This window comes from Triticum dicoccoides, chromosome 5A (genome assembly GCF_002162155.2).
Source record: "Triticum dicoccoides isolate Atlit2015 ecotype Zavitan chromosome 5A, WEW_v2.0, whole genome shotgun sequence".
Taxonomy (NCBI): Eukaryota; Viridiplantae; Streptophyta; class Magnoliopsida; order Poales; family Poaceae; genus Triticum; species Triticum dicoccoides.
In genome coordinates this window covers 402,312,003-402,332,321 of record NC_041388.1, presented here as the reverse complement: position 1 = coordinate 402,332,321, position 20,319 = coordinate 402,312,003, and positions in this window count along the sequence as shown.

The following is a 20,319-nucleotide window of genomic DNA, read 5'->3' as shown; positions in this document are numbered from 1 at the left end:
CTCGACGATGTCTCCCACGCCTTGATCCAGCAAGGAGAGAGGGAGAGGTTGAGGAAGACTCCATCCAGCAGCAGCACAACGGCGTGGTGGTGATGGAGGAGCGTGGCAATCCTGCAGGGCTTCGCCGAGCACCTACGGGAGAGGAGATGTGTCACGGGAGGGAGAGGGAGGCAACCAAAGGCCTTAGGTATCATTGCTCCTCCTTTTCCCCACTATATATAGGGCCAAGGGAGAGGGGGAGGGCGCAGCCTTGCCCCCTCCTCCAAGGAAGGGGTGCGGCTAAGGATGGGGAGGAGTCCATCCTCCCCAAGGCACCTCGGAGGTGCCTTCCCCTTTGAGGACTCTTCCCTCCCCAAGTTTCCTTGCGCATGGGCCTCTTGGGGCTGGTGCCCTTGGCCCATGTAGGCCAAGGCGCACCCCCTACAGCCCATGTGGCCCCCCGGGGCAGGTGGCCCCACCCGGTGGGCCCCCGGGACCCTTTCGGTGGTCCCGGTACAATACCGATGACCCCGAAACTTGTCCCGATGGCCGAAACAGGACTTCCTATATATAAATCTTTACCTCCGGACCATTCCGGAACTCCTCGTGACGTCCGGGATCTCATCCGGGACTCCGAACAACATTCGGTAACCGCATACAAGCTTCCTTTATAACCCTAGCGTCATCGAACCTTAAGTGTGTAGACCCTACGGGTTCGGGAGACATGTAGTCATGACCGAGATGTTCTCCGGTCAATAACCAACAGCGGGATCTGGATACCCATGTTGGCTCCCACATGTTCCACGATGATCTCATCGGATGAACCACGATGTCAAGGACTCAATCAATCCCGTATACAATTCCCTTTGTCTAGCGGTATGGTACTTGCCCGAGATTCGATCGTCGGTATACCGATACCTTGTTCAATCTCGTTACCGGCAAGTCTCTGTACTCGTTCTGTAACACATCATCCCGTGATCAACCCCTTGGCCACATTGTGCACATTATGATGATGTCCTACCGAGTGGGCCCAGAGATACCTCTCCGTTTCCACGGAGTGACAAAATCCCAATCTCGATTCGTGCCAACCCAACAGACACTTTCAGAGATACCCGTAGTGTACCTTTATAGCCACCCAGTTACGTTGTGACGTTTGGCACACCCAAAGCACTCCTACGGTATCCGGGAGTTGCACAATCTCATGGTCTAAGGAAATGATACTTAACATTAGAAAAGCTTTAGCATACGAACTACATGATCTTGTGCTAGGCTTAGGATTGGGTCTTGTCCATCACATCATTCTCCTAATGATGTGATCCTGTTGTCAACGACATCCAATGTCCATGGTCAGGAAACCGTAACCATCTATTGATTAACGAGCTAGTCAACTAGAGGCTTACTAGGGACATGGTGTTGTCTATGTATCCACACATGTATCTGAGTTTCCTATCAATACAATTCTAGCATGGATAATAAACGATTATCATGAACAAGGAAATATAATAATAATCAATTTATTATTGCCTCTAGGGCATATTTCCAACAGTCTCCCACTTGCACTAGAGTCAATAATCTAGTTCACATCGATATGTGATTAACACTCAAGGTCACATCCCCATGTGACTAACACCCAAAGAGTTCTGGGTTTGATCATGTTGCTTGTGAGAGAGGTTATAGTCAACGGGTCTGAACCTTTCAGATCCGTGTGTGCTTTACAAATCTCTATGTCATCTCCTAGATGCAGCTACCACGTTCTATTTGGAGCTATTCCAAATAACTGTTCTACCTGGAGCTATTCTAAATTGTTGCTCCATTATACGTATCCGGTATCTCTACTCAGAGCTATCCGGATAGGTGTTAAGCTTGCATCGACGTAACCCTTTACGACGAACTCTTTTACCACCTCCATAATTGAGAAAATTCTTTAGTCCACTAGTTACTAAGGATAACTTTGACCGCTGTCCTGTGATCCATTCTTGGATCACTCTTGTACCCCTTGACTGACTCATGGTAAAGCACACTTCAGGTGCGGTACACAGCATAGCATACTGTAGAGCCTACGTCTTATGCATAGGGGACGACCTTAGTTCCTTTCTCTCTATTCTGCCATGGTCGAGCTTTAAGTCTTAACTTCATACCTTACAACTCAGGCAAGAACTCCTTCTTTGACTGATCCATCTTGAACACCTTCAAGATCACGTCAAGGCATGTGCTCATTTGAAAGTACTATTAAGCGTTTTGATCTATCCTTATAGATCTTGATGCTCAATGTTCAAGTAGCTTAATCCAGGTTTTCCATTGAAAAACACTTTCCAAATAACCCTATATGCTTTCCAGAAATTCTACGTCATTTCCGATCATTAATATGTCAACAACATATACCCATCAGAAATTCTATAGTGCTCCCACTCACTTCTTTGGAAATACAAGTTTCTCATAAACTTTGTATACACCCAAAATCTTTGATCATCATCAAAGCATACATTCCAACTCCGAGATGCTCACTCCAGTCCTCAGAAGGATTGCTGGAGCTTTGCATACTTATTAGCATATTTCAGGATAGACAAAACCTTCCGGATGTATCACATACAACCTTTCCTCAAGAATCGTCGAGGAAACAATGTTTTGACATCCTATCTGCAAGATTTCATAAATAATGCAGTAATTGCTAATATAATTCCAACAGACTCTTAGCATCGCTACGAGTGAGAAAGTCTCATCGTAGTCAACTCCTTGAACTTGTCGAAAAACATCTTAACGACAAGTCGAGCTTTCTCAATGGTGACACTTACCATCATTGTCTGTCTTCCTTTCAAAATCCATCTGCACTCAACAGCCTTACGACCATCGAGTTGTTCTGCCAAAGTTTACACTTTGTTTTCATACATGGATCCTATCTCGGATTTTATGGCCTTGAGCCATTTATCGGAATCCGGGCCCACCATCGCTTCTCCATAGCTCGTAGGTTCATTGTTGTCTAGCAACATGACCTTCAAGACAGGATTACTGTACCACTCTGAAGTAGTACGTATCCTTGTCACCCTACGAGGTTCGATAGTGACTTGATCCGAAACTTCATGATCACTATCATAAGCTTCCACTTCAATTGGTGTACGTGCCACAGGAACAACTTCCTGTGCCCTGCTACACACTTGTTGAAGTGACGGTTCAATAACCTCATCAAGTCTCCACCATCCTCCCACTCAACTCTTTCGAGAGAAACTTTTCCTCGAGAAAGGACCCGATTCTAGAAACAATCCCTTATTGCTCTCGAATCTGAGACAGGAGGTATACCCAACTGTTTTGGGTGTCCTATGAAGATGCATTTATCCGCTTTGGGTTCGAGCTTATCAGCCTGAAACCTTTCCACATAAGCATCGCAGCCCCAAACTTCTAAGAAATGACAGCTTAGGTTTCTCTAAACCATAATTCATACGGTGTCATCTCAACGGAATTACGTGGTGCCCTATTTAAAGTGAATGTGGTTGTCTCTAATGCCTAACCCATAAACTATAGTGGTACTTCGATAAGAGACATCATGGTATGCATCATATCCAATAGGGTGCAGTTATGATGTTCGGACACACCATCACACTATGGTGTTCCAGGCTGTATCAGTTGTGAAACAATTTCCATAATGCCTTAATTCTGTGCCAAACTCGTGATTCAGATATTTATCTCTATGATCATATCATAGATCTTTTATCCTCTTGTCACGACGATCTTTCAACTTCACACTGAAATTACTTGAACCTTTCAATAATTCAGACTCGTGATTCATCAAGTAAATATACTCAACATCTACTCGAATCATCTGTGAAGTAAGAACATAACGATATTCACTGCATGCCTCAGCACTCATTGGACTGCACACATCAAAATGTGTTACTTCCAACAAGTTGCTATCTTGTTCCATCTTACTGAAAACGAGGCTTTTCAGTCATCTTGCCCATGTGGTATGATTTGCATGTCCCAAGTGATTCAAAATCAAGTGAGTCAAAACGGTCCATTTGCATGGAGTTTCTTCATGCATATACACCAATAGACATGGTTCGCATGTCTCAAACTTTTCAAAAACGAGTGAGCCCAAAGATCCATCAATATGGAACTTCTTCATGCGTTTTATACCGATATGACTTACGTGGCAGTGCCACAAGTAGGTGGTACTATCATTACTATCTTTTGGCATGAACATGTGTATCACTACGATCGAGATTTAATAAACCATTCATTTTAGGTGTAAGACCATTGAAGGTATTATTCAAATAAACAGAGTAACCATTATTCTCCTTAAATGAATAACCGTATTGCGATAGACGTAATCCAATCATGTCTATGCTCAACGCAAACACCAAATAACAATTATTTAGGTTTAACACCAATCTCTTTGGTAGAGGGAGCGTGCAATGCTTGATCATATCAAGCTTGGAAAAACTTCCAACACATATCGTCAGCTCACCTTTAGCTAGTCTCCGTTTATTCCGTAGCCTTTTGTTTCGAGTTACTAACACTTAGCAACCGAACCGGTATCTAATACCCTGGTGCTACTAGGAGTACTAGCAAAGTACACATTAACACAATGTATATCCAATATACTTCTATCGACCTTGCCAGCCTTCTTATCTACCAAGTATCTAGGGTAATTCTGCTCTAGTGGTTGTTCCCCTTATTACAGAAGCACTTAGTCTCGGGTTTGGGTTTTACCTTGGGTTTCTTCACTAGAGCAGCAGCTGATTTGCCGTTTCATGAAGTATCCCTTCTTGCCCTTGCCCTTCTTGAAACTAGTGGTTTCACCAACCATCAACAATTGATGCTCCTTCTTGATTTCTACTTTCGCGGTGTCAAACATCGCGAGTACCTCAAGGATCACCATATCTATCCCTGATATATTATAGTTCATCACGAAGCTCTAGCAGCTTGGTGGCAATGACTTTGGAGAACCATCACTGTCTTATCTGGAAGATCAACTCCCACTCGATTCAAATGATTGTTGTACTCAGACAATCTGAGCACAAGCTCAACAATTGAGCTTTTCTCCTTAGTTTGCAGGTTAAGAAAGTCATCGGAGGTCTTATACCTCTTGACATGGGCACGAGCCTGAAATCCCAATTTCAGCCCTCAAAACATCTCATATGTTTCGCGATGTTTCAAAATGTCTTTGGTGCCTCAACTCTAAACCGTTTAACTGAACTATCACGTAGTTATCAAAACGTGTATGTCAGATGTTCGCAACAACCACAGACAACGTTCGAGGTTCAGCACACTGAGCGGTGCATTAAGGACATAAGCCTTCTATGAAGCAATGAGGACAATCCTCAGTTTACGGACCTAGTCCGCATAATTGCTACTATCAACTTTCAACTAATTTTTCTCTAGGAACATATCTAAACAGTAGAACTACAGCGCGAGCTTACGACATAATTTGCAAAAACCTTTTGACTATGTTCAGGATAATTAAGTTCATCTTATGAACTCCCACTCAGATAGACATCCCTCTAGTCATCTAAGTGATTACATGATCCGAGTCAAACTAGGCCGTGTCCGATCATCACGTGAGACGGACTAGTCATCATCGGTGAACATCTTCATGTTGATCGTATCTTCTATACGACTCACGCTCGACCTTTCGGTCTCCGTGTTCCGAGGCCATGTCTGTACATGCTAGGCTCGTCAAGTTAACCCTAAGTGTTTTGCATGTGTTCCGAGGCCATGTCTGTACATGCTAGGCTCGTCAACACCCGTTGTATTTGAACGTCTGAATAAAACACCCGATCATCACGTGATGTTTTGAAACAGCGAACTGTCGCAACGGTGCACAGTTAGGGGAGAACACTTCTTGAAATTGTTGTAAGGGATCATCTTATTTACTACCGTCATTCTAAGCAAATAAGATGTATAAACATGATAAACATCACATGCAATCAAATAGTGACATGATATGGCCATCATCACTTTGCTCCTTTTGATCTCCATCTTCGGGGCTCCATGATCATCATCGTCACCGGCATGACACCATGATCTCCATCATCGTGTCTTCATGAAGTTGCCTCGCCAACTATTACTTCTACTACTATGGCTAACGGTTAGCAATAAAGTAAAGTAATTACATGACGTTTAAGTTGACACGCAGGTCACAAATAAATAAAGACAACTCCTATGGCTCCTGCCGGTTGTCATACTCATCGACATGCAAGTCGTGATTCCTATTACAAGAACATGATCAATATCATACATCACATATATCATTCATCACATCCTTTTTGGCCATATCACATCACATAGCATACCCTGCAAAAACAAGTTAGACGTCCTCTAATTGTTGTTTGCATGTTTTACGTGGCTGCTATGGGTTTCTAGCAAGAACGTTTCTTACCTACGCATGAACCACAACGTGATATGCCAATTGCTATTTACCCTTCATAAGGACCCTTTTCATCGAATCCGATCCGACTAAAGTGGGAGAGACAGACACCCGCCAGCCACCTTATGCAACTAGTGCATGTTTGTCGGTGGAACCGGTCTCACGTAAGCGTACGTGTAAGGTTGGTCCGGGCCGCTTCATCCCACGATGCCGCCGAATCAAGATAAGACTAGTAACGGCAAGCATATTGAACAATATCGACGCCCACAACTACTTTGTGTTCTACTCATGCAAAGAATCTACGCAATAGACCTAGCTCATGATGCCACTGTTGGGGAACGTAGCAGAAATTCAAAATTTTCCTACGCGTCACCAAGATCTATCTATGGAGAAACCAGCAACGAGTAGAAAGGAGAGTGCATCTACATACCCTTGTAGATCGCTAAGCGGAAGCGTTCAAGTGAACGGGGTTGATGGAGTCGTACTCGTCGTGATTCAGATCACCGATGATCCTAGTGCCGAACGGACGGCACCTCCGCGTTCAACACACGTACAACTCGACGATGTCTCCCACGCCTTGATCCAGCAAGGAGAGAGGGAGAGGTTGAGGAAGACTCCATCCAGCAGCAGCACAACGGCGTGGTGGTGATGGAGGAGCGTGGCAATCCTGCAGGGCTTCGCCGAGCACCTACGGGAGAGGAGATGTGTCACGGGAGGGAGAGGGAGGCAACCAAAGGCCTTAGGTATCATTGCTCCTCCTTTTCCCCACTATATATAGGGCCAAGGGAGAGGGGGAGGGCGCAGCCTTGCCCCCTCCTCCAAGGAAGGGGTGCGGCTAAGGATGGGGAGGAGTCCATCCTCCCCAAGGCACCTCGGAGGTGCCTTCCCCTTTGAGGACTCTTCCCTCCCCAAGTTTCCTTGCGCATGGGCCTCTTGGGGCTGGTGCCCTTGGCCCATGTAGGCCAAGGCGCACCCCCTACAGCCCATGTGGCCCCCCGGGGCAGGTGGCCCCACCCGGTGGGCCCCCGGGACCCTTCCGGTGGTCCCGGTACAATACCGATGACCCCGAAACTTGTCCCGATGGCCGAAACAGGACTTCCTATATATAAATCTTTACCTCCGGACCATTCCGGAACTCCTCGTGACGTCCGGGATATCATCCGGGACTCCGAACAACATTCGGTAACCACATACAAGCTTCCTTTATAACCCTAGCGTCATCGAACCTTAAGTGTGTAGACCCTACGGGTTCGGGAGACATGTAGTCATGACCGAGATGTTCTCCGGTCAATAACCAACAGCGGGATCTGGATACCCATGTTGGCTCCCACATGTTCCACGATGATCTCATCGGATGAACCACGATGTCAAGGACTCAATCAATCCCGTATACAATTCCCTTTGTCTAGCGGTATGGTACTTGCCCGAGATTCGATCGTCGGTATACCGATACCTTGTTCAATCTCGTTACCGGCAAGTCTCTTTACTCGTTTCGTAACACATCATCCCGTGATCAACCCCTTGGCCACATTGTGCACATTATGATGATGTCCTACCAAGTGGGCTCAGAGATACCTCTCCGTTTCCACGGAGTGACAAAATCCCAATCTCGATTCGTGCCAACCCAACAGACACTTTCAGAGATACCCGTAGTGTACCTTTATAGCCACCCAGTTACGTTGTGACGTTTGGCACACCCAAAGCACTCCTACGGTATCCGGGAGTTGCACAATCTCATGGTCTAAGGAAATGATACTTGACATTAGAAAAGCTTTAGCATACGAACTACATGATCTTGTGCTAGGCTTAGGATTGGGTCTTGTCCATCACATCATTCTCCTAATGATGTGATCCCGTTGTCAACGACATCCAATGTCCATGGTCAGGAAACCGTAACCATCTATTGATTAACGAGCTAGTCAACTAGAGGCTTACTAGGGACATGGTGTTGTCTATGTATCCACACATGTATCTGAGTTTCCTATCAATACAATTCTAGCATGGATAATAAACGATTATCATGAACAAGGAAATATAATAATAATCAATTTATTATTGCCTCTAGGGCATATTTCCAACAGCCGCCGCCCGGAGCCCGCGCCACCTCGCCGACCTGCCTCCTCTACCTCGCCGGCCTGCCTCCTCTTCCTCGCCGGCCTGTATCCCGTCTCTGCCACGCTCGTCGTCGCCGTCGTCCTCCCCAACAACCGCTGCCCCATTCCCTACACCTTCCGTGAGCACACCCCCTCTCTCCCCGTCCCCGTAGCCCGTTCCGGCCACCGCGCAGCCAAGCCCCGCCCCTGTGTGATGTCGGCGTCGACTGCGCGCGCAAGGCCGCACCCGCCTGCTCGACCCGCTCCTCACGCCCGGCCGTGCCCTATGCACGTGCACACTCGCCGCCGCCCCGTGCTGAGGCTCCGCGCGCGCCGTGCTCGCCCACCGGCCGCCCGCGCCGTCCGCGGCTTGCGCGTGTCCGCCCCCATGCTCGCGATGCTCCCCTCGCCCCGATCGCTATTGCGTCCGTCGCCGCTCGCCGTCCCGCCATTTGCCCGCGCCGCGCCTTCGCTCCCCGCCCCGGTGCCACCCCGACGTGGCCTCGCCGCTGTCGCTGTCGTCCCAGGCGGCCGGGCTTGCCGTGCCCATGGCCGGCGCCCCCCTGTCGATCTGGGCATTTACCCAATCGGGTCGGGTTCCTGCGCCCGTAACCTGCGCGCCCGCATACCAGCGGTGCCCGAATCGCTGTGGCCCTCTGGGCCACTGACTAGGGGGCCCCACACCCCAGAACGTAAAATGAAAATAATAAAAAGAATAATAATAATAATTAATTAATAATTAACTTAAAATAATTCTGTTAATTAACTAATTAAACCTAATTAACCTACTAAGATAACCTATCTACTGTTAATTAGTCTTAGTCAATGACGAATGGGACCCACACGTTTGTTGACCCAGTCAACACACAGTTGACTAATGACATCATGCTAACATCACACTGACATCATAATTTCTTTTTCTAATTAAATTAATTCTGTTAATCCTAAAAATGATTTAAATCTTTAAAAATTAATATAAAATAAACCGTAGCTCAGATGAAAATACTTTCTACATGAAAGTTGCTTAGAATGACGAGACGAATCCGGATACGCAGCCCGTTCGTACGCCACGCATCCCTAGCATAGCGAACACGCAACTTTCCTCCTCTGGTTCGTTTGTCCGAAAACGCGAAACACCGGGGATAATTTCCCGGATGTTTCCCCCCTTCATCGGTACCACCTCGTACCGCGTTAGGGCACACCTAGCATCACGCTTTGTCATGTCATGCATCGTCATGCAATTTTTTGCATTATATTTATTGTTTCTTCCCCCTCTTCTCTCGCTAGACACCGAGACCGACGCCGCTGCTACCCAGTACGACTACGGTGTTGACGACCACTCTCTCTTGCCAGAGCAACCAGGCAAGCCCCCCCCCCTTGATCACCAGATATCGCCTACTCTTCTCTATACTGCTTGCATTAGAGTAGTGTAGCATGTTACTGCTTTCCGTTATTCCTATCCTGATGCATAGCCTGTCCTTGCTACTACTGTTGTTACCATTACCTGCTATCCTACTGCTTAGTATAGGATGCTAGTGTTCCATCAGTGGCCCTACACTCTTGTCCGTCTGCCATGCTATACTACTGGGCCGTGATCACTTCGGGAGGTGATCACGGGCATATACTATATACTTTACACAGTTACATTACCTGTGGTACTGTTCGGAGTTGGGGGCTGAAGGGGTAGGTGGCTCCATCCCGGTAGAGGTGGGCCTGGGTTCCCGATGGCCCCCGACTATTACTTTGAGGCGGAGCGACAGGGCAGGTTGAGACCACCTAGGAAAGAGGTGGGCCTGGCCCTAGTCGGCGTTCGTAGATACTTAACACGTTTAACGAGATCTTGGTATTTGATCTGAGTCTGGCTACTGGCCTATATGAACTAACCATCTACGCGGGGACAGTTATGGGCACTCGACATCGTGGTATCAGCCGAAGCCTTCGTGACGTCAGCAACGGAGCGGCGCGCGCTGGATTGGACTGGAACGCCTACTAGGCTAGGTCTGCTTCCGGCCGCCCACGCAACATGCAGGTGTGCTAAGGGCGATGGGCCTAGACCCCTGGGCGCTTAGGTTTAGACCGGCGTGCTGACCTCTCTGTTGGTCTAGGTGGGGCTGCGACGTGTTGATCTTCCGAGGCCGTGCATGACCCAGAAAAGTGTATCCGGCCAAATGGGATCGAGCGTGTTGGGTTATGTGGTGCACCCCTGCAGGGAAGTTAATCTATTCGAATAGCCGTGATCTTCGGTAACAGGACGACTTGGAGTTGTACCTTGACCTTATGACAACTAGAACCGGATACTTAATAAAACACACCCTTCCAAGTGCCAGATACAACCGGTGATCGCTCTCTCACAGGGTGACGAGGGGAGGATCATCGGTTAGGATTATGCTATACGATGCTACTTGGAGGTCTTCAGTCTACTCTCTTCTACATGCTGCAAGACGAGGCTGCCAGAAGCGTAGTCTTCGAAAGTACTAGCTATCCCCCCTTATCCCGGCTTTCTGTAGTTCAGTCCACATATAATACCCTTATTCCATTTGATACCAATGCATACATATGTAGTGTAGCTCCTTGCTTGCGAGTACTTTGGATGAGTACTCACGGTTGCTTTCTCCTTCTCTTCCCTCTATCCTTTCTACCTGGTTGTCGCAACCAGATGCTGGAGCCCAGGAGCCAGACGCCACCGTCGATGACGACTCCTACTACACCGGAGGTGCCTACTACTACGTGCTGCCTGCTGACGACGACCAGGAGTAGTTTAGGAGGATCCCAGGCAGGAGGCCTGCGCCTCTTTCGATCTGTATCCCAGTTTGTGCTAGCCTTCTTAAGGCAAACTTGTTTATCTTATGTCTGTACTCAGATATTGTTGCTTCCGCTGACTCGTCTATGATCGAGCTCTTGTATTCGAGCCTTCGAGGCCCCTGGCTTGTAATATGATGCTTGTATGACTTATTTTATTTGTAGAGTTGTGTTGTGATATCTTCCCGTGAGTCCCTGATCTTGATCGTACACGTTTGCGTGTATGATTAGTGTACGGTCAAATCGGGGGCGTCACAAGTTGGTATCAGAGCCGACTGCCTGTAGGAATCCCCCTTCCACACTCCTTGGCCGAAGTCGAGTCTAGTGATTGCAAAACTTTTACTAACATGACTGTGTGGCTTACGAGCCCACGTCGCCCTTGGGTGGTATTAGGATCTTTTACTCCTCGATCCTTACTCTGGGACTCTAAACTCTCTCCTACTCGGGTTAAACGATTTTACTAACTCTAACGCCAGGATCCCATGACCACGTTCACCCCAAAGTTGGATAAGCCCTAGTTATTCTTTAGAATAGTATTTGAACCTTATCCACATTGTCATTTGACTCCTGTGAAAACATCTTTGTTTTCAGATGGAACCCACGAGGCAGGTCGTGCGCCACACGACGGCCATTGGTGCCTCAGGATCGCCTGCTGTGTTGGTTGAGATGATGACCTATCTGGGTTATCGCTGGCACCCTGAATACACCGTCTATGAGGAGTACCAGGACTTCAACCAGGAGCAGTACCGTGCCATCATCCACCTCTACTCTCGAGAGTATGACTCCACTACCGTGCTGCACACTGCTCATGGTGTTGGAGTGACCATCAACATGGCGGTCCACGATGCTGCTTATGCTGCTCTGACACGTCTTCGCGGAGAGTATCAGGAGTTGGACACCTTCCCCTTCAGGCACATTGCTATCGCATCTGATGTTGGTGCGGAGGGATACTACACTGCTGCCTACTCCACCGTCACCTGAGATCCCTTCTACCATCAGAACCTGGTTCTGCATGCTGATGGGCTGGATAGAGCTAACCGAGCTCTTCGCCACGAGTTGTACACCACCCGTCAACACCTGTACCGTGCTCTGACGCTGTTGCACCCCTTTGTCCGATTTGGTGATCTGTCGCATTCTGCGGTCTACCCTGCCAGGACCATGATGCCCCAGGGCGTCGGCTGGCCAGATGTGGGAGGCTACTCTCCTGCACTTGGTCCTCTCCTGCCACCTGCGCATCGGGTTCCGCACCAGAGTATCCACGGACCCCAGGCTACTCGCGTGGAGGTCTTCCCTTCGCGTCACTACCAGCTGTTAGGCTACACCTACCTCCACAGTTCCTCCTGGGACTGATGAAGGCTTGCTTATTAGTGTTAGATGCATTCGTCGCGAGCCTGCGTGCCGCCTATGATGTATTAGTCTATGTACTGAACTCTGTGTACCGAACTCTATGCATGATCTCTTCTGTAAGATATGCCGACTACTATGTAGTATCTATCGTGCTGCTTTCATTGTGCATGTTTCATCATGAATGATTCTTGTCCTTGCAAAATTTCTCGATGCTGAACTACCCCTGTTATATATTAGCAGGATGGTTAGACCAGGTGGTCGTGGACGTGGTGGCAACCTCCCACCACCGCCTGAGTACATGGCTGGTATGATCCAACAGCTTGACATGAATCGCCAGTTCATGGAGAATATGATGGCTCAGTTTCCTCGCCCCAATATGAACCAACAGCCAACCCCAGTAACTCTGCAGGATTTCATGCGCCTGAACCCAACTGTGTACCGCAGCTCAACTCAGCCTCTGGATGCTGATGACTGGCTCCGTGACATCACCTATGAGATGGAGTCTGCTGATGTAGCCCCTGCCAGCTATGTCACCTTTGCTTCCTTCTTCCTGAAGGGATCCGCAGCTCAATGGTGGGACAGCCACAGGCGTACTCTGCTAGTTGGAACAATCATCACCTGGCCAGACTTCCAAGCTGCCTTCCGTGCTTGTTTCATTCCTCAGGGAGTCATGGACCGTAAGAAGCATGAGTTTCGCAACCTCACCCAAGGCAACAAGACTATTGAAGCTTATCAGCGGGAGTTTCTTGACTTGTCCCGCTATGCTGAAGAGGACATTGCAACTGATGCACGCAGACAGGAGAAGTTCCGTGATGGCCTTCAAGCTGACATCAAGCTCGCACTTCTAGCGCATGACTTTGCTGATTTCGCCACTCTGGTGAACAAGGCCATCAATGTCGAAACTGGTCTGCAGGAATACCAGAGCTCTCACAGGCGCAACCGTCACACGGGCTCATCTTCGGGCCCGCCCTCGCAGAAGCGCAAGATATGGATTCCCAATAACATGTACCAGCCGGATGCACCTGCCCCAGGGCAGACCTATGCTGCACCTCGTCTGCCTGCTCCTCCGACTAGGCAACCAAGACTCCCAGCTCCACCACCACAAGCTCCTGTTCCCACTCCCAATAATGGGTTGTGCTTCAGGTGTGGACAACCAGGGCACCGTGCTAGGGAATGCAACCAGAACCAGAATCAACTGGCCCTTCCAGCAACTGGCCGTGGAAGCAACCAGCCCCGCAGCAACAATGCCAAGTCTTATGGTCGTGTTCATGCCAACCACGTTGATCTGAGCGAAGCTCAAGACCAGCCTGCTACTGTGATGGGTACCCTCCTCGTAAACTCAGTACCAGCATCCGTTTTATTTGATACATGTGCATCGCATTCATTCATGTCAGAAGGTTTTGCATGCTTGCACGACATTAAATGTGAGGACATGAATGCTTCACTATTAGTACACACCCCTACGGGCCAATGTCGAACCTCCATGATTTGCAACGACGTCCCTGTAGAAATCGAAGGACTGGAATTCCTTATCTCTCCCATCGTATTGAAGTCCTGTAGCATTGATCTCATTCTAGGAATGAATTGCTTAAAAGCGCATACTGCTTCTATAGTTTGCGCCACTAAGACCGTCCATCTGCTACACCCTTCAGACGAAATAGTTACTTACCAAGCTCATCTGGTGCAAAACGCCGAGGCACGGCTTTATGCCTTGAATGCGTTGAACGCTGCACCACTCGAGGGCATTGAAAACATTCCCGTCGTTCATGAATTCCAAGATGTCTTCCCAGAAGAGCTTCCAGGGATTCCCCCTGCTAGAGCTCTCGAATTCATCATCGACTTGAAACCCGGCACCACCCCTATAGCTAAACGACCCTACAAGATGCCGCCGCATGAGCTCATTGAGCTTAAGGAGGAAATCGAAAAATCTCTTGTCAAAGGTTTCATTCGCCCAAGTTGCTCTCCTTGGGGAGCACCTTCTCTCTTTGTTAAGAAGAAGGATGGGACAAACCGATTAGTCCAAGACTACCATCCTATAAACCAAGCTACCATTCAGAATAAATACCCTCTTCCTCGGATCAATGATCTTTATGATCAACTGGCTGGCTCATCAGTGTTCTCCAAACTCGACTTGAGGTTGGGTTACCACCAGATCCGTGTTCGTGAAGAGGACATCCCAAAAACCGCCTTCGTGACTCGGTATGGATCATACGAGTACACCGTCATGTCATTCGGCTTAACGAATGCTCCAGCCACCTTCTCTCGTCTGATGAACTATATATTCATGGATTACCTCGACAAGTTCGTCGTGGTTTATTTGGACGATATCCTTGTATTTTCCAAGAACAAGGAAGAACATGCTGAACATCTTCGTCTTGTGTTGGAAAAGCTTCGGGAGCATCAGCTGTATGCTAAGTATTCCAAGTGTGAACTCTGGCTCCCCGAAGTAACCTATCTTGGGCATGTCATCTCCAAGTATGGTATTGCCATCAACCCTGAACGAGTTCAGGCTATTCTCGATTGGACTCCTCCGAAGAATGTGAAGCAAGTCCGAAGTTTCCTCGGTCTCGCCAGCTATTGCCATCGATTCGTCGAGAACTTCTCCAAGATTGCCAGGCCCCTGACTAATCTATTGCATAAGGGTGTCAAGTTTGACTGGACAGACAAGTGTCAGGAAAGTTTCCAGGCGCTCAAAGACAAGTTGACTTCTGCCCCCATGCTTGCCCCACCTGATACTAAGAAGGACTTCGTCATTTACTGCGACGCTTCCCGTCAAGGATTAGGCTGTGTCCTAATGCAGGAGCGCAGAGTGATTGCTTATGCCTCTTGTCAACTGCGCCCTCATGAAGAAAACTACCCAGTTCACGACCTCGAGCTTGCTGCTGTCATTCATGCACTGAAACAGTGGCGACATTACCTTCTCGGTAATCATTGCGAGATCTTCACTGACCATCAAAGTCTGAAGTATCTGTTTACTCAGCCAGATCTGAACCTCCGTCAGCAGAGATGGATGGAGACTGTTGCAGACTTTGACGTGGGTATATCCTATACCCCCGGCAAGGCTAATGTAATGGCTGATGCCTTGAGCCGCAAGTCTTACTGCAACCACCTCCAGGTTCATAAAGTTCAGCCCTCGCTTGTCTAAGAATTTAGAAAGCTGAACCTCCATAATGTTCCTCCTGGAGCACTCGCTCCCCCTCCCCCGGAATTCCGCAAGATGAATCTTCTTGTTGTTACTAAGGGTTCTCTAAATACCCTGACTGTCATACCAGATCTCGTAGCTGGTATAAAGACTATACAAGGTTATGACTCTGAAGTCCATAAGATTAAACGCCATCTAGCAGAAGGAAAGCCCTCATTCTTCACTATCGCCGACGATGGCGCCTTGTATTTCAAAGGCCGCCTAGTGGTACCATGTTCGAAGAAAAACCTGGATAAGACTAAAAGGGTTATGCAAGAAGCTCATGATATGCCTCTGTCCATCCATCCTGGTAGTACAAAGATGTACCAGGATATTCGTCAAAGATTCTGGTGGTCTAATATGAAGCAGGACATTGCTCGTTATGTTGCTGAGTGTGACGTATGTCGCCGTATCAAAGCAGAGCATCAGAGGCCTGCTGGAACTATGCAACCTATCTCTATTCCTGAATGGAAATGGGACCATGTTGAGATGGACTTCGTCAATGGATTTCCCAAATCGCAGAAAGGTAATGATGCTATTCTTGTCGTCATTGACCGGCTTTCTAAAGTTGCACATTTTCTGGCGGTCAAAGAGACAATCACTGCTAGTGAGCTTGCTACTCTCTACATGGCCACAATTGTTTCACTTCACGGTATTCCACTGGTTATCAGTTCAGACCATGGCAGCTTATTCACTTCAAGATTCTGGGCAAGTTTCCAAGAAGCTATGGGGACTCATCTGTCGTTCAGTACTGTGTTTCATCCTCAGTCACAAGGACAGGTTGAACGTGTCAACCAAGTTCTCGAAGACATGCTTCGAGCTTGTGTAATATCATTCGGCAAGAAATGGGAGGAATCTCTTCCATATGCCAAGTTCTCTTATAATAATAGCTATCAAGCTAGTCTGAAGATGTCCCCCTTCGAAGTGCTATATGGACGAAAGTGTCGAACCCCTCTGAACTGGTCAGAAACGGGGGAACGTCCACTCTTTGGTCCGGATATTATCCAACAGGCCGAAGAACAAGTTTGCATTATTCGCGAGAATCTCAAGACTGCTCAGTCACGTCAGAAAAGTCAGTATGACCGTCATCACCAAGACATGGTCTATCAACCTGGCGAAAAGGCTTATCTTCGAGTTACACCAATGAAGGGTGCACACCGCTTCGGGATCAAAGGAAAGCTAGCTCCCCGCTATATTGGTCCTTTCACTATTCTCGAAAGGCATGGAAAGGTGGCATATCAACTGGAGCTTCCGCCGAACCTTTCTCAGGTTCACGATGTGTTCCACGTGTCACAACTCCGACGCTGCTTCAAGGACCCAACCCGAGTAGTGGATCATGAAGTGCTTGAATTGCAACAGGACCTCTCCTATAAAGAGCATCCGGTCCGCATTCTCGACCAAGCTGAACGCCGCACGGGTCAGAAGGCGATCAAGTTCCTCAAGGTCCAGTGGTCGAATCACTCTGAAGACGAAGCCACCTGGGAACGCGAGGATCGTCTTCGTGATGAATACCCCGCACTGTTTCCTTCTACCTCCTAAATCTCGGGACGAGATTTCTTGTAGGGGAGGAGATTTGTAACGCCCAGATAATTAAGCTACAGTAACCCTCTGTTAGAGATGCCACGTCACTTCGATTTCTGTTGCTAATCGCGCGTTAGTTCGAAATCGTTTCAAATTCAAGGTTCGAAATCTGGCAAACAAAAAAGGTTTTCAAATATTAAAACTAAAATGTTCGGAGTGAGCCAAATAATCCATATTAAATATTGGTGAAGAAACCCCACTTTTATAAAATCTTTAAATACTCTAAAGTGAATAAAACAGTAGCAAAACAATTATTGAAATGCCTTTTATAATTAATAAAATGTTAAACTATTCTATTTAGGGGCTAAACTTTATATGGTAGTGGGTTTAGTGGTAATACTAATTTAGGGATCATTCTTGTACTTTACAAGACTAAAATACAATGAGGAACAAGATAAAACAGAAAAGATATAAGATAAATAAAAAGGAAAAACAAAAAACAGAAAACTAATAAAAAGAAAGAGACCCCCCCCCGGGCCAAACGGCCCAGCTGGCCGACCAGGCCGCTCACCAGGCCGGCCCACGCGGCCCCTTCACCCCCGTGGCCTATAGGCCACCCCACCCCGACCGAAACCCTAACGCCCCACTCGCCCCCCCACTCGCTCTCCCCCTCCTCCCCGATCCAGATCGGATCGGGGGAACGAACCCCGCCGCGACGACCGCGCCTCCCCTCGCCGTTGGACGCCGCCGCCCGGAGCCCGCGCCACCTCGCCGGCTTGCCTCCTCTACCTCCCCGGCCTGCCTCCTCTTCCTCGCCGGCCTGTATCCCGTCTCTGCCACGCTCGTCGTCGCCGTCGTCCTCCCCACAACCGCTGCCCCGTTCCCTACACCTTCCGTGAGCACACCCCCTCTCTCCCCGTCCCCGTTGCCCGTTCCGGCCACCGCGCCGCCAAGCCCCGCCCCTGTGTGATGTCGGCGTCAACTGCGCGCGCAAGGCCGCACCCGCCGGCTCGACCTGCTCCTCACGCCCGGCCGTGCCCTATGCACGTGCACACTCGTCGCCGCCCCGTGCTGAGGCTCCGCGCGCGCCGTGCTCGCCCACCGGCCGCCCGCGCCGTCCGCGGCTTGCGCGTGTCCGCCCCCATGCTCGCGATGCTCCCCTCGCCCCGATCGCTATTGCGTCCGCCGCCGCTCGCCGTCCCGCCATTTGCCCGCGCCGCGCCTTCGCTCCACGCCCCGGCGCCACCCCGACGTGGCCTCGCCACTGCCGCTGTCGTCCCAGGCGGCCGGGCTTGCCGTGCCCATGGCCGGCGCCCCCCTGTCGATCTGGGCATTTACCCAATCGGGCCGGGTTCCTGCGCCCGTAACCTGCGCGCCCGCATACCAGCGGTGCCCGAATCGCTGTGGCCCTCTAGGCCACTGACTAGGGGGTCCCACGCCCAGAACGTAAAATGTAAATAATAAAAAGAATAACAATATTAATTAATTAATTATTAACTTAAAATAATTCTGTTAATTAACTAATTAAACCTAATTAACCTACTAAGATAACCTGTCTATTGTTAATTAGTCTTAGTCAATGACGAATGGGACCCACACGTTTGTTGACCCAGTCAACAGACAGTTGACTAATGACATCATGCTGACATCACGCTGACATCATAATTACTTTTTCTAATTAAATTAATTCTGTTAATCCTAAAAATGATTTAAATCTTTAAAAATTAATATAAAATAAACCGTAGCTCAGATGAAAATACTTTCTACATGAAAGTTGCTTAGAATGACGAGACGAATCCGGATACGCAGCCCGTTCGTACACCACGCATCCCTAGCATAGCGAACACGCAACTTTCCTCCTCTGGTTCGTTTGTCCGAAAACGCGAAACACCGGGGATAATTTCCCGGATGTTTCCCCCCTTCATCGGTACCACCTCGTACCGCGTTAGGGCACACCTAGCATCACGCTTTGTCATGTCATGCATCGTCATGCAATTTTTTGCATTATATTTATTGTTTCTTCCCCCTCTTCTCTCGCTAGACACCGAGACCGACGCCGCTGCTACCCAGTACGACTACGGTGTTGACGACCACTCTCTCTTGCCAGAGCAACCCGGCAAGCCCCCCCTTTGATCACCAGATATCGCCTAATCTTCTCTATACTGCTTGCATTAGAGTAGTGTAACATGTTACTGCTTTTCGTTATTCCTATCCTGATGCATAGCCTGTCCTTGCTACTACTGTTGTTACCATTACCTGTTATCCTACTGCTTAGTATAGGATGCTAGTGTTCCATCAGTGGCCCTACACTCTTGTCCGTCTACCATGCTATACTACTGGGCCATGATCACTTCGGGAGGTGATCACGGGCATATACTATATACTTTACACAGTTACATTACCTGTGGTACTGTTCGGAGTTGGGGGCTGAAGGGGCAGGTGGCTCCATCCCGGTAGAGGTGGGCCTGGGTTCCCGATGGCCCCCGACTGTTACTTTGAGGCGGAGCGACAAGGCAGGTTGAGACCACCTAGGAGAGAGGTGGGCCTGGCCCTAGCCGGCGTTCGCAGATACTTAACACGTTTAACGAGATCTTGGTATTTGATCTGAGTCTGGCTACTGGCCTATACGCACTAACCATCTACGCGGGGACAGTTATGGGCACTCGACGTCGTGGTATCAGCCGAAGCCTTCATGACGTCAGCAACGGAGCGGCGCGCGCTGGATTGGACTGGAACGCCTACTAGGCTAGGTCTGCTTCCGGCCGCCCATGCAACGTGCAGGTGTGCTAAGGGCGATGGGCCTAGACCCCTGGGCGCTTAGGTTTAGACCGGCGTGCTGACCTCTCTGTTGGTCTAGGTGGGGCTGCGACGTGTTGATCTTCCGAGGCCGTATGACCCAGAAAAGTGTGTCCGGCCAAATGGGATCGAGCGTGTTGGGTTATGTGGTGCACCCCTGCAGGGAAGTTAATCTATTCGAATAGCCGTGATCTTCGGTAACAGGACGACTTGGAGTTGTACCTTGACCTTATGACAACTAG